Source organism: Centrocercus urophasianus, unplaced genomic scaffold (genome assembly GCF_019232065.1).
Source record: "Centrocercus urophasianus isolate 14NV4802_14NV808 unplaced genomic scaffold, USGS_Curo_1.0 seq_26, whole genome shotgun sequence".
NCBI lineage: Eukaryota > Metazoa > Chordata > Aves > Galliformes > Phasianidae > Centrocercus > Centrocercus urophasianus.
This window is the reverse complement of record NW_024884822.1, coordinates 1,334,487-1,346,597: the sequence shown is the minus strand read 5'-3', so window position 1 is coordinate 1,346,597 and position 12,111 is coordinate 1,334,487. Positions and strand designations below refer to the sequence as shown.

Genomic DNA, 12,111 nt, shown 5'->3' with positions numbered 1-12,111 from the left:
CAAGCTGTGGCTGTTTTTATAATCAGATATGTAGCAAAGTTTGATAATGACGATTTTCTTTCCAAAATACATCTCTGAGATGCTTTCTGTTCTCAATGGCCTGTGGAAAGGAAGACTGTGCCCTCCTTTCTGTCAAACTCTTGCTTCACTTTGGTGTTCCGCTTTTCAACTTGTGTTTGCCAATATGTTCCGTTGTTGAGTTTTCAATGTCTGAGTATTGCTGTTTATTTTTGTATTTATACGTGCCTGTAACTCTTCTTGAACACAACTCCTGTTTGGAAGTCCTGTTAAATTCCTTCTCCGCTCTTAGCAGTGTTTTGCAGGCATCCAGTTCTGCACAGGGCACCTTCCTGGTGCAGCTATACGAGGTGCCATTCACTTTTTATTTTGTATTGTATTAAAGTTGCACCTATATTGCATCTTCATAAGTAGATAGAATGAATTAGGCAACCATGGGCTTTGCCTTGCTCCTTCTCCTTGCTTCTTGTTTGGTTAAAGCCCTTTTTTGTCTGCTTTAGTTAATGATTGTCATCATCTTGATAATGTGAAGTTGTGATTAGCTGCATAAAATACAAGAAAATACATATTACGAAAGTAAACCTTTGGCTACCATAGGGAAAAGTGGCCTGAGGATTAAGGGAGCCGAAAAGTGTCTGAAAACTATTTCCCATCTCATTTTGCATCAAGCAGCGCTCAGTCAGACTGAAAGATCTGCCCCACAGCATCTCCATTCCAAGTGATTGATGGGGTGCTGGTGGTGAGCCTGGTGAGGAATTCCGAATCGTGCAGCATCTTTGCTAACGTGCTGTGGGCTGCTTTCTTCATGTTAAGGAGGGGTATTTTAAGTGCTGGTAAACATTAGCAGGTAGTTAAAGTTTGTTTTCATGCTCAGTAAAAGAACTGCCATTTTGGGACTGCAGCAGTGAGGAAAAAGTGAGCAAAGCTGTACCAAAGCCACAGATAGCATGAGAACAACAGTGTGTGGGGGAAACTGTTAGAAACACACATTTCAAATGCATGTGCATGTGTGGTGATGGAGAGGCAAAACGTGGTGCTTGCTTAATGGTTTGTGAGATGGTCAAATTGTAAGGAGCTACTGTATGAAAATAAGGAGCACAGCAGCCTGGAAATAATGCACAGCAGAAGTAAAAAGAGCACGTACCTCAGTGTGCTGTGCAGGTTAACTGTAATTAGTAGGCAGGTTGGGGGAAAAAAAGAGTTTCCGGATCCATAGAGATGTAAGGCATCTTTTAGAGAAATAAGTGCGCGGGGCTTTTTTGTTTCAAATCTGTTCTAAGCCAAAAGCACCTTCCCAACACTCTGATGTTTCCTGAAATTAAAAAAACAAATCTTGATTTTCATGGTATGTGATGGCAAAGCATTGCTTTATATTGCAGTGATATGTTGCTACTATTATTGAAAACTTTGTTATTTTTACATTTGGAAGTCAATGTTTCTCATCGTGCAATAATTGGTGATTGCGTTTTTCCTGAAGGGAGTTTGAAGGTCATCCTTAAAAATGTGTTTCATCTTTGGAATGGTTTGCACTTGAACCGTTTATGCCAATTTTGTGTTACATTTTAAGTTGAGTTTTCTCAACCTGTAGGGGAGCTTGATAAAGTTACGGTGATTTAATCTCACATGCAGCCCCTGCTCCGGACTCAGCTGTTTAATAAAGGGTCAGATTTGACTTATGTGGATAAATAGAACATAAATACCGACATTTCACACGATGTACCATGTAAATGTAAGCCTTTGTAGTTACAAGTTTTTGTAGCTGGAGAATTGTTTTAAAAGGCATGTAATTTATTAGCTATCAGTAGCTGCTTTATTGCCTTGCCGCGCTGCAGTAATAAATAAAAGAAAGTGAGCTGATTTTACAAATGGCACACAAGGTGCACATTTTGTGAAAAAAAGTCTTTTTTTAAAGAATTGGCATTAAATCCTTTTTTTGTGATGACAAAGAGGCTAAGAGTGCAAACTGTATTTTCTGTTTATCGAAAACAGAGTCTCTTTTTCTCGAGGGCATTTTTTCCTATGATCATCAAGGGATTTCAAAAGCAATAAAGTGTGGAATCATTGTTCGACTTGAACAGTATTAAAACTTAGGTTTTAATTTCAGTGAAGTAATAAGATTTGAACCTGTCTCACATTACAGCACTGTAAGGCATTTAGCAATTGTATTTTAAAGGAGGTTTTTAAAATGCAGCTCACTTGTAAGCTAACTGTCTGTCTAATAATTAATAGTTTCTCTTCAGCAGAGGCTGTTGTGAATCATACTAAGAAATCTCGGTTTTGTTAATAACAAATTATGATAATTGCAAGGATGTTAATTCCTAATTAGTTTAAACCTACAATCTTTTTTGCCCCTTTCTGAGATTGATTTTCAAATGAAGACAAAAAAAAAGCGGATTGATGGTTTCGGCATGATTTTCACCTTAAGACTGAAAGGAAATTATTCACGTTGATCTGCGTATTTCAGGAAAGGTTATTCCTTGGCTGGGAGTAAATTCAGCTTCCCACTACCCATCGATGAAGTGTCTAATCCACAAACACACTTTGCATGAGGAATGCTAATTCCTTCCTCAGAACTGGGCATTGACGATGGCCGCACGCAGCCCTGGCTGTGCTGAGCTGCTGAGCTCCAGGGCGCTGGAATTCAGCCGTGCGGCCACAGTTGATGCTGGACACGTTTTTGCAAGGATATTTGCAGCTGTTCCAAATGTAAATATTTCTCCAGGTCATTTGATAACGTCTTGGCTGATGAGACAATAGCAGTCGTCATGAATTGTAGTTGGAAATGGTCGTGTATGATTTCGGAGGAGGGAGGGGGCAAGTTGATGCACAGGTGCATGTTCAAAGCGGCCATCAGTGCTTAACATTTGAGTGGTGAGCTATGACCTTTCGTGATGATTTTGAACGGTAACTGCCTCCATTAGCCATAAGGTTTGTTTCTTTATTTTAGTAGATGGCCTGGACTGTAAATATTAGAGCATCTAAAATAAATCAACATATTATCCTAAGGATACAAAACGTAAGAGCTATTTGTGGTTAGGAACCTTTGACAGATAGTTTGGATGAGGCAGATGATTGCCCGCCTCTCGTATCTGGCTTCCATTGCTATGCCTGCAGGCAGTTTAGTGTTATAGTTGTATATTGATGTCAGGGTTACTACTGAGTGGCTAGCAATGACAGATGTCTATAATTACAGGCAATGCTTCCAGTATTTCAGAAGAGCCAGCCTATGTTGAACAATTATCTTATTTCTGGCTTGCCAAAGAGGGTTGTTCAAATTGCTAGTATTAGCTGTGGTGGCTGTAACACCTCTCCTTATGCCGTGGGATAGATGTGCAAAAAGCACTCTGATGTACAGCTCTGGTGCAAAACCTTTCTAAAATGTGTGAGAGCACTGAATTTCGCATGCTTAGGGCTTGATCTGAGATGCAGAACACCTGCAGCTGTGTTAAAGTCCGTACAGTGAAATACTCTTAGCAATTTCAGGAATATAATAAATAGCTGGGATTTTTATGGCTTGTCTTTAGGTGCCAAACCAGTGTGGATGTTAAAGGACATTGAATACTGAAGTTTACTGCAGGTAAGCATGCTAAGTGGGCTGCTCATTAGGTCCAATTAAGCAGTTAAATAAAATGAAGCTGGAAAATTTTCATTGTTACGGTGGCAAGTAAGAACGTGGGTAGCTGCTCCTTCACCTTCTGGAGTTCTGTGACTCCTGTGCAAGAAGAAATCTATTCCTGTATTGTAATCCATACAGTAGTGGTTCGTTTCAGTCATTAGAGGATTTTAAAGCAGCAGTTTACTTTCATGTTCAAACAAATGCATGAGTGCATAGATGGCTGTGCACCTCTGCAGTGCAGTGTATGGCTCTGATGGAAAACGCAGAGCAGAACAAAAAATCTTGGAGATGGTGTTCCAAAGTAATAGCTACTAATGCTGTTTATCAGTTTTCAGAATAATATTTGTACTTTAACCTCAGGGGGTAAAAAAAGAGACAGTGGAATTACAGATCTGTAGCAGTCCTTTACAAGAATGGTAGTCTGGAGACTTTTAAAGCTAAACAGCTGCTTAACAATGGGCTAACTAAGACCTAGAGATAAACTAAGCCCTCTTTTTTTCCAGAGCATGCTTCTCATGCTGCGTTAGCAGTGACAGCAGGTAGTTGGTAGAACATCTCCCACATGGAGTTCACTAGAACTGTACGTTTTTGTCCAGATTTTCAGAAAACAGAGGGATCAAAAAGGGAAAAAAGCAATAGATTAATTAATAAGAAGCTGAGGGAAAATAATTGATGTGAAAAGATCAGTTTCTACTGAAAGCAATGGAAAGCTGGCATAGATTGGGCATTTCATGCAGCAATAGGAGGGCAGAGAGTGGCACCCACACTGCTGGGAATTGTCTGCTCCTCTGGGCTGTGGGGCTGGGAGCAGCCTGGGATGGTGGATCCCTTCTGTAACTGCGACTCTGAGCCATGCTGCGCGCTCACCTTGCCTGCCTCAGCATCCCATGTAGTCACAATAGGGGTGCCGTGGTTTTTAAACACTGTTTTACAGTGGCAATCTTTTTTATTGAGGAATAACTTTACATGGTATTTTGATTCAGGTAGGTTTGTGGGCAAGGCAGGAGGTGGTGTGTTGTTTATGTAATTGTTGCATAGGAACACATGCGGTAATGGGGGCGTGAGCAGCCTGCTTATTATTTTTTATGTATCGCAATGCCCACGTTAATCTTCTCATCAGAGATCCATCTGAAATTATTTGGGGCAGTTTCTTACGTTTTTGCTTTTTTGTGTGTTTGTTTTTTATGGGAGCTAATTGTATAACAACAGATTAGACTCAGAGTTACAAGTGTTTTGAGATCTTACCTTTAAAGACAGCTGGTCAGAAATGGAAGTCTTAGGGGAGACCAGGGTTTCCTCTGTTTCCTCCCTGGTTGTGGTGAGGCTTTTTAAGCCCTAAGTTTGTCAGGGAGGTGTAAGTGATTGATCTGACACCCTGGTCTGCAAATCAGGGAAATGGGTTCAGTTTTTTGTGAATTGGGCTTTGGCATCAAAGTACTGCACTGCATGTAGCGGAGCAGCTGAGCGCTGCAGCTTAAAATACCTGATATTTATTTAGAAATCAGTGACAATTATGCCCGGGAGGCAGATGTTGATTAGTGTGGAGTTCAGAGGTTACAGACAGAGGTGCTGGGCAGGGAGGTGGGCCAGCAGCCCAAGCACAGAGCAGCTGCTGGGCAGGGGAAGGCTGTGGGCAGGGGAAGGCTGTGGGCAGGGGAAGGCTGTGGGCAGGGGAAGGCTGTGGGCAGGGAGGCTCCCAGTACAGCTGCTTGGGGCTCAGAGGCAGCACAGCTTCTGTCAGTTCAGAGTAAATGCAGTTAAGATCTGCTTCCCTCAGTATACATGACAAAATACTTTAATGTCGCAGTGATAGTTCTCTGCAGCAAGGCCTGGAGAGCTTCAAGGAAGTTATAATATCTTAAGCATTTATGTTCTGCCTACGGGTAATAACTTTCCTGTAATTTTCTGAAGATTCATTATCCAAAATCTTAATTCATTATAATAGCCCTTATGAAACGTATAGAAACCAACATTTTCTTGTGTTTTCTTATTTGCACAGTATGAGAGATTCATTGCTCTGTTTTAATTTGTTTCATGGGGTGTGTTTGAGTGCATTCCATACAGTGCCGTTATTGAATTTCTGTGACTGTCATTATATAGCCATACAACCTTTAGGAACTCATATTCTGAGCTTCCCAGTTCTGTAATCTGCTTCACATTTAAGAATTGACATAATTAGCTTCTTCAGAGTTATAATGATAGCAGCAAAAAGAGAAGACCTCAAAAGACAAAGCAAAGTTAAACTTATCTAGGGCCAAAGAGCAGAGGAGTCAGGGAAATAAAGCTTCAGCGCAATTACATTTTTTTCTCAGTTTCTTTAGGTTGCATTTACATGCAGGTGCTTTGCTTTATAAAACACGGCTTCCACAAGTGTGTTCCTTCTTTCTTTTTGAAATGTAGCAACTGGATCTCGAGTAGTTTGGAAGTGCAGAGTTTTGTCATTTGAATAACCCGTAAGGCTGCCGGGTGGTAAAAGATGGAGCAGCACCAGAGCTGCCTTCTCCTGCACCCTTATTGCACACAGTGGCTTTACCTGTAGGAATGGGGCCAAAAAGAAGGGTCCCTGGGTCTGTTGGCTGAACATTTCTACTGCCTGGAGGACCAGGGAAGTTACTTTCATAGAAAGAGTCGTAGAATGGCTTGGGTTGAGACCATAAAGCTCACCTGCTCTCAATCCCCTGACGTGGACTGGGTGCCACCCACTGCATGGGGCTGCGAGGTGCCAAATGGATGGCAGCCTGGTCTTGGGCACCTCTAGGGATGGCACACACAGCCTGAGCCAGTCCCCTGGTATGCCACACTGGAAGTATTGTGGCCAATTTGGGGCCCTTCACAGCAGGAAAGCTATTGGAGTTGCTGGAGTGTGTGCTGCAAAGAGCAGCAAAACTATGAAGGGGCTGGAAAGCAAGAGTTAACAGGAGCAGCTGAAGGGTTAAGCTGCTCAGTCTGGAGGAGTCTGAGGGCAGACCTCATGGAGCTACCTGATAGAGGTTGCACAGTGGAGGAGTTTGTCTCTTCCCCATGTCCTATCACCTGGCTAAAACAACCTTGAGTCGCACCAGGGGAGGTCCAGATTGGACATGGGGAAGAATTTATTGCAGAAAGAGACGTCAGGCATTGAAACAGGCTGCCCAAGGAGTTGGAGTCCCCATCCCAGGTGTGGCAGAGACGTGAGCGTGGTACTGGGCAACGTGGTAAAGTGGTGGGACTTGGTAGGTCAGGTTGATGGCTGGACTTGTTGACCTTAAAGGTCTTTTCCAACCTTGATGTGCCTGTGATTCATTGATATGTTTGAAATTGTTATTATTAATGGTATTTTTCTGATTTCTTCTTTTTATTGGGTGTCATGATGACTGCAGTCACCTGTGAGTATTGCGACCTGTACTCTGTCACTAGTTGAAGTGGTGGTATGAGCCTGCCCCTGCTTTCAGGACCTTCATTATGAACTTGTACCTGTGAAGCTCATCTAACATTGTAGCCTAACGTTAGCACTCCTGTGGATTTTTCACATTCATTCGTAACTGATGTAAAATGAGATGATAATAGTGATCTGATATGTCGTTATTAAGAGGCTTACGTTATGTGGCAGCATCACAGCACGACTGCATAACGTTGGCAAATCCCACAGCTGGGAGGACTGGGGAATAATTGTGTAAAGGATTCACCTGGTTGTTTCCTACTGCGAGTTAATGATCCTGCTCCTTGCTCGGGGTCTCCAGAGGGGCTTCCAGCCACGAGCCCTGCTCTCCTTGCTGCACGGGGATGGCTGGGCATCTCGTCGTGATGCAGACGAGCTTGAGATGAGATCACTTCCACATGCAATTCACATCCTTTTATGACCCCCCTTTCAACAGTGTTTTTCTCCTTTTGAATACGTAGCGCAGCCTTTGTTGCTGAAGAGTATTTTATTATTATACGTCCAAAATGCTTTATCATTAATTTTTTATAGCGCTTAAAAGTCTGAGGGCGTTTCAGTGCTGCGGCTGGGGGTTGTTTGCTCTTCTATTTTTACATCCTAAGAGTGTGTTTCGGTTTGAAAATGATCTTGAAGAATGTGTTTAAAATATCACATTTATTTTAGCTTACGATTTGTCACATTACCGGGCGAGGAGTAGCTTTTATTACAAGCACTGTATTCATGCTGACTTGAAATGACCCTGTCACATGTGAAAACAAATCAGATTGTTGCTGTTAATGAGCTTTTCAATTTACTATTCAGTGGATCAGATAAGTGGATTTAAGAGGTAATGATCCTGCTTAGCACTCGGGCTTGGCTGTCAGATCCTGGCGGTGGAGGAAATCCCCAGGGACAAAAGCGTTGACACACTTCTTGATGGGATAATGGGAATCAAAGCTAATGGATGATAAAAGGAGTAGTAAGAGTTACAAGGATAATTGTGGATTAAAGCACTGCTCTTTGTCAGCGCGGGCTGCTGGTTTGCTATTTGTGTGTTAAACCGTGATGTGGCACCGCCGGATGACAGCGGGGCAGAGGCGGCGCAGCGCTGCCCGCCCCCCTGCGCCCACCCTGCCTCCCTTCTTGGACCGATTTCCTCTCCAGCTAACAAGCACACTTAGGTTGAGCTCACACTTAAAACGCAGACTTAGGTTTAGCTCAAACTGAGAGTGCTGGAGCGTTTCAACAGCGCGCTATGTTGAGAGAGATGCTTTTATGCATCAGAATATAGGATTTTTATCATTGCACGTGTTATTATTGCAGCTATGTTTTGCTCTAAACTACAGCTTCACTTTTACGACGTGAATATGATATTTTGTAGAGTTTGAAAGTCAGCATATTCCCTGTTTTTTTATATTCCTTGTTTTCTTTTGTGCTTCAATTCGTCACAACAAATTACATTCATACCATTATGAAAGGTGATATTTTAACTTACAAGATAAGTAAATTATCCTTGATCTTGCTCCACTTTCTGGCTACAGCAGCAGATTTATTTGCTCGTGCTTTTATTATGCTCTGATTTAAGCTGAAGTTTTTGGTGCACAAATTTTTTATCAACTTCCCTAGCGGTAAAATTGTGCTGCTTTGGTTCTTCATAAAAGTCGTGGGTTTGCTTCACTAGCAGAAAGGAACACAGGATGAGGAAATTGAAATACGGGAACAGGAGTTGGCCAAGTTAGAGTGGAATATATAATGTCAGCAAACAGAACTGACAGCTAGATGGCACCAGGCTTTCACTGCTGGGTAACCTGCCACTGCATCTGCTGGGGTTGGTGCATTTCAGACCTTGGTGATCCTTGACTTGATCACGTAATATGGAAGAATTACGTGTAACCAATCATGCTTGGTTTAGTTTCGCTAAAGATTAAAATGCCTGAAATGAAATGCCTAGCTGTAAGCAAATAGCAGAGCTACTTGTGCTCAGGCTAAAGCGAGTTACAGGACGCTGTGAGGCAGTTATGGAGTACCTCTCCCTTCTTTAACAAGTTGATCCAGATAAATGTTTTTATCCAAACTAGATTTTTGGCTACAAAACTACTAGAAATTTTTACGAAGACTACACAGTAACTAAAAAATGCAGTTGGTTTGCCCTTTCTATTTGTTAAAGCATTGTAACAGCAGTAAGATAACTTGACCTAGTAGGTGGGGTGCTGGGAAAGCTTGGCTGGTAACGTGACTTGGATCTGATGGAAAGGGAAAGATTATACAACTGAAGTTATTTGGCTGCCAAAGGAGGAGAGCACAAAGCTGGATGCCCAAACAGTACCTGAGTTCCTGATTTTGTGACTGACAGTGCAACTATGAAGATAGAAGATGAAGGCCAATGCTGAACTGCAGCCCAGTGACCAAAAAGGCAATATTTCTCCGTCTCTTTGCAGCTCTTGTAGTGAAACCCTCTTTTGAAAGAGACTGATTTGTTCTGTGAACCATAAAGTGAGTTTAATTTGGAAAATTTACATCTCCTTTGTGGGAAGAGATGAATACAAGGGCAAGTAAAAGCCTGTCAGCTCCAAATTCACAAAGCATCGTTATGGAGTGTGCACTTCATCTCACAGAAGTGCTTTACTTAGGTTGGATTGGCAGCATTTGTGCCTCTACTTTTCTCCTGAAACGTCAAAATTGGGAAAGAATATAGAATAAACGTTTACAAACATCTGTAACGTGTAACATCTATAACATCTATACCATGTTTCTGTGTAAATGTTTATTCCTAGGTGTATTCCCGCATGTCAGAAGTCTGAGGAATAACAGATGACAGCCATGTTCTGGAAACAGTTATGACAAAAATGTGAGTTTGTGCTTGGGTTCTATTCTGTATGTATTTTGTTTTGTCTTACGTAAAATCCATGTTTTATTTTACTCCATTAAGTCTTGCCTTTGCAAGAAAAATGTCTTCTGTAAATTTTAAGTATTTAAAGGATAATATTAAAAACACCCATAACCTACTGTCTGAAAGTTCTTCAAGTCTCTACATAAACACTTTCATATAAATATGCTCTCCTGAATGCCTACATCAGGCATTCTAGAAATGGCTTAATGTGAGAAAGCTGAGATTTCGTAGACTCCTGTTCAGTGACAGTTCTAGCATAAGCATATCCCACCCTTCCCCTGTTCCATGCTTGCACCCTCAGATGCTGATAGAATTACTTGTAAAGCTTCAAATAACTCAGAATAGATTGTTCACCAAGTTAAACAAATCTTTCTTTGTGCTGGGGAGGCATAATATCTGGCAAAATGTACACTCAGAAGTATGAATCCTCAGAGAACAATTTTAAGGACTCATACTGAAGGAAACAAGGAGTATCATTGTCAGCCATTCTCATCTCTGGCATTTGGCAGATTAAGATGATGTGTTATTTGTGCTGACAAGTGCTGCAATGCCTTTTCTTAGAAGCAATCCTAGAAAATTACCCTCTGTCTCATGCAGCTACTACTGTCCCCTTCCATGGATCCTAGCAAAACCACCAGGATTTTTGTCTTTACTTCCTGAGGTCCTTACTGATAGTTCCTCTTGACTCAAAGAGAGTTTAATTAAATCATTTTTTTCTCTTGAAACAAAACAAAATGGTCTCTGCAAACAGGGATGAATATCCACAAAAATCTGAGACTTTAGGAGACAGTGAGTTCTGTGCGTGCCTGGAAAAATGAAGAAGTACCTCAGCTCTGTTCTGTAGTGAGGAACATGTTGCATCCTGGTATTAACTTAGTGTCTTCTAAAGCTGGTCTGTATGGCTGTTAAAAACTTTCAGTAGACTTGGATGTTTTGAGGAAGGGTCTCTGTTGCTGTTCCCAGGCTAACCATGACCTGTTTGGACAGCATTGGAAATGACTTGTCTTTTGCTACCGCAGCCATCAACCTTCAGAACCAGTCACAGCTGGGACAGGATCATTTTTCTAATGTGACTTTTCCACAGAAAACAAAGCATAAATGTTTTGCTTGCTCTAAATCAGAACTGAGTTTTGCATCCTGCCATGTGGTAACAACAGTACCCATCAGACCTTGGTGCTTATCCAGTGATGAATGGAGAAATATTGATACTTTCTGTGTGCACTTTTCGTGTCATGGAATTACACAGCCAGGCTTCTTTTTGTTGTTTCAAGGTAAGGTGAAACTTAAACTCATGAGAGAAAAGGGGGAAGGAGGGCTCTCCTATGGAGATGAGATGCACCGGTTTGCTTCTTTTTTCTTCTTCTTGATGCCATTGCAAGGAACTCTGCGTTAGATTTGCTAGCTGAGGAAATAACAGAATATCATTTAACAAGTCTGATAAACAATACATGTGTGTAGCTTCGATGTGGCTGCTTTTACAGAAGCATTGTAAATCCAGGAAATAAGATAGTTAGGGTTTTAATGTTATGTGGAAGATTTCAAAAGAAAACAAGATAAACAAAAGGCAAAAACCAGTGCTGTTTATAGATTACACACAGTGTTATTTTCTCTTACTCTGTGGCTTACTGTATTTTTCACAAAGCATGCAGTTAAGGAATTGTTCATTGACTAGTGTGAAGGTCTTTTTCATTTACAGAGTGGATGCTCCAGCTTGAATTGGATGGTTTTATCTTCAAGAGCTGGTTGTGAAGCTGCTGTCCAAACAAACTCATGTTTGTGCTAATTAAAATAAATTAGCTTCTCCCCAGTGGTAGCATGTTGATGGGAAAATCTGGGTGTGAAACCAAAACGTACCGTACATAACCACACGAGTAGGGTCTCATGGGCCAATCTAGTATGGTATTTTAGATGATTTGTTAGTACATTCAAAGAGCAGTGGGCAGGATACATAAATGTGAGACCGTTCATCTCTTTCTCTTAAAATATGCTCTTAATAAAACATTCTCTTGAAACCTCATCAAGTCAGTTAGTTCAGTCAGTAAGAGAAAACAACTAAAGGTGCTATTTCTTGTAGCAGCTAGTACCTGCAGAAACCAGTGCTCAATTTATGGTTTAAAGGTTGCATTTTGCTAGCTTTAACAATCATTGTAAAAGGTTGTGCGTGGCAGGAGAAAGGCCAACTGGAAAAAT

At 41.4% G+C, this 12,111-nt stretch overlaps 1 long non-coding RNA gene across 17 annotated transcripts in view; it reads left to right on the top strand.

The window, feature by feature from the left end:
* The window catches only part of LOC122164280, an 86,676-nt gene that overhangs the window by 69,600 nt on the left and 4,965 nt on the right, over positions 1-12,111 (top strand). For 16 of the 17 annotated variants that reach the window (XR_006170193.1, XR_006170186.1, XR_006170194.1 and 13 more), the window contains one exon: positions 9,806-9,879. This is a non-coding gene — a long non-coding RNA (uncharacterized LOC122164280). Of the gene's footprint in view, positions 1-3,542; positions 3,596-9,805; positions 9,880-12,111 lie in introns of all 17 variants that reach the window. The other variant, XR_006170180.1, reaches the window with a different exon arrangement.